We start from the raw sequence: 3353 nt of genomic DNA, 5'->3' as shown, positions 1-3353 counted from the left end.
AGTTGGTTAGAGCTCCGCCTTGTAACCCCAAGGTCAAGGGTTCAGATCCCTGTACAACCAAGCTGCCAAAACAAAACAAAACAAAAAAACAACAAAAATAAAATTGTAGTAGTTGGGTAATCTCAAACACATTCTCAAAGCACAGGCTGTAGAAAGCCAGTGCTTGTATTGCTTAACAAAATGGTGTTTGCCATTCCAACAAAACGTGGGAGAACGGGTGAAGCTAACAAGGAAGACTTGCCCACTAGAGTGAGAATTAAACACTTTCCCTCTACAGTTGCTCTGCAGAAATCATGGAATAAGCTGTGATCCCTGCCACAGAGCTCCTCTCCTCACCTGGACGGGAGAACAAACCAATTAAGGCAGGAGGCTGAGGACATACCTGACCCAGCCTTTATGTTTCCTGCAGCAAAGTTATTGATATTTGCAGCAAAATAGGGAAGAGAAATTCCATCAGCAGAGCAATGGACTGCTTAACAACATGTCTTTGACCTTGGGAGCCTTTTCTAGGCCACTTTCTATTACATGTTGCAAGCGTTTCCAGAGTATTTGCAGGTCCCAAGAACACAACCCTGAGTAGCATTCAGATTCATTCATGTCTCTGCAGCCAAAGTTCATGAAGAAATTAATCATGTGATTGGATGCACCCAAAGCTCCTGCATGAAGGATAGGCTGAAGCTACACTATGCTGTGTTGCCTGAGATACAAAGATAGATCACACTCCTTCCTTCTAATGTACCCCATGCTGGGATGCAGGACACCAAGTTCAGACAAAATGTCATCCCCAAGGTAAGATGTGTCTTGAAAAGCTGACTGGGACAGATGGGGTACCATGGTGGGGACCATGAGAGGCTTTTCAGTTCTGTTGCTAGAAGAGATGTAGTTGAGTCACTGAAAGATCACAAGGCCAGAGTCACAGGGCCTGAGTTTGAAATCTGTCACTGCCAATGCAATGCACCCTCAGGCCATTCCATCACCTTTCCTAGAATGGGGGAGGCTAACCTGGGGCTTCCAAGGCCCCTTCCCACTCTCATATCAAGTGTATTAACAGAGCAATGACTCCCATTAATAAGAATCTCATGGGAAGAGAAATCTGATTTTTCATGATGGATGAAAAAAAAAGGGGGGGGGGAAGTGATGGAAAAGGAGCCTACAGCTCTGGGGTAATCCCGCCAGATCTCTCTTTCTTTAATCTTAGTTGTCTCCTCCCAGGACCTTACAGACCAGGACATTTGGGATGTTGTTGCCTGTTTCCAACAAAACGTGGGAGAACGGGTGAAGCTAACAAGGAAGACTTGCCCACTAGAGTGAGAATTAAACACTTTCCCTCTACAGTTGCTCTGCAGAAATCATGGAATAAGCTGTGATCCCTGCCACAGAGCTCCTCTCCTCACCTGGACGGGAGAACAAACCAATTAAGGCAGGAGGCTGAGGACATACCTGACCCAGCCTTTATGTTTCCTGCAGCAAAGTTATTGATATTTGCAGCAAAATAGGGAAGAGAAATTCCATCAGCAGAGCAATGGACTGCTTAACAACATGTCTTTGACCTTGGGAGCCTTTTCTAGGCCACTTTCTATTACATGTTGCAAGCGTTTCCAGAGTATTTGCAGGTCCCAAGAACACAACCCTGAGTAGCATTCAGATTCATTCATGTCTCTGCAGCCAAAGTTCATGAAGAAATTAATCATGTGATTGGATGCACCCAAAGCTCCTGCATGAAGGATAGGCTGAAGCTACACTATGCTGTGTTGCCTGAGATACAAAGATAGATCACACTCCTTCCTTCTAATGTACCCCATGCTGGGATGCAGGACACCAAGTTCAGACAAAATGTCATCCCCAAGGTAAGATGTGTCTTGAAAAGCTGACTGGGACAGATGGGGTACCATGGTGGGGACCATGAGAGGCTTTTCAGTTCTGTTGCTAGAAGAGATGTAGTTGAGTCACTGAAAGATCACAAGGCCAGAGTCACAGGGCCTGAGTTTGAAATCTGTCACTGCCAATGCAATGCACCCTCAGGCCATTCCATCACCTTTCCTAGAATGGGGGAGGCTAACCTGGGGCTTCCAAGGCCCCTTCCCACTCTCATATCAAGTGTATTAACAGAGCAATGACTCCCATTAATAAGAATCTCATGGGAAGAGAAATCTGATTTTTCATGATGGATGAAAAAAAAAAGGGGGGGGGGAAGTGATGGAAAAGGAGCCTACAGCTCTGGGGTAATCCCGCCAGATCTCTCTTTCTTTAATCTTAGTTGTCTCCTCCCAGGACCTTACAGACCAGGACATTTGGGATGTTGTTGCCTGTGACAGTTAATCTTTGTAAAGCACTTAGCATTCACCAAAATGTTTACATGCATACTAAGGATGCAGTCTGTCTTCCATAGGGATTAAGGATTTGGGCTTTACATATAAATAGTTCCAGGGCATAGGAGAGGAAGAAAAGGTGCCAAACCTGACCAAAATACTCTGCAAGACAGAAATGGCCATCAGTTTTACAAATATAAATTCAAAGGTTGATTAACACATAGGTCTATGCAGAAAAAGCATTCGATAAAATTTAACACCCCTTCATGATAAAGGCTCTCAGCAAATCAGGGATAGAAGGAAAGTATCTCAATATAATAAAAGCCATTTACAGCAAACCCACCGCCAATATCATCCTGAATGGGGAAAAGCTGAAAGCTTTTTTCCTTAAGAAGAGGAACAAGACAAGGATACCCACCCTCACCACTCCTATTTAACACAGTATTGGAAGTACCAGGCAGAGCAATCAGGCAAGAGAAGGAAATAAAGGGCATCCAGATTGGAAAAGACAAAGTCAAACTGTCCCTGTTTGCAGATGACATGATCCTATATAGAGAAAAACCTAAAGACTCTACAAAAAAGCTCATAGAACTGATAAATGATTTTGATAAAGTTGCAGTATACAAAATAAACATGTAAAAATCAGTGGAGTTTTTATACTCCAACAATGAACTAGCAGAAAAAGAAATCAAGAATGTAAGCCCATTTACAATAGTCCCCCAAACAAACAAACAAAAAAACCTAGGAATAAATTTAACCAAGGAGGTGAAAGATCTTTACAAAGAGAACTACAAGTAACTACTGAGAGAAATTAAAGAAGACACAAAAGGTGGGAAGACATTCCATGCTCTTGGATTAGAAGATTTAACATTGTGAAAATGTTCATACTACCAAAAGCTATCTACAGATTCAATGCAATCCCAATCAAAATACTAATGACATTCTTCACAAAAATAGAAAAAAACAATCCTAACATTCATATGGAACAACAAAAGACCCCAATTAGAAAAACCAATGCAGAGAAAAAAAAAAAAAAAAAAAAAA

At 42.2% G+C, this 3353-nt stretch overlaps 1 pseudogene; it reads left to right on the top strand.

The window, feature by feature from the left end:
• Positions 1-1808: 1808 nt before the first annotated feature.
• LOC103588807 overlaps positions 1809-3353 on the top strand; it is a 23605-nt pseudogene continuing 22060 nt past the window's right edge.

This window comes from Galeopterus variegatus, unplaced genomic scaffold (assembly GCF_000696425.1).
Source record: "Galeopterus variegatus unplaced genomic scaffold, G_variegatus-3.0.2 Scaffold619, whole genome shotgun sequence".
Classification (NCBI taxonomy): domain Eukaryota; kingdom Metazoa; phylum Chordata; class Mammalia; order Dermoptera; family Cynocephalidae; genus Galeopterus; species Galeopterus variegatus.
The sequence above is the reverse complement of the archived record's forward strand: the minus strand, read 5'-3'. Positions and strand labels throughout refer to the sequence as shown.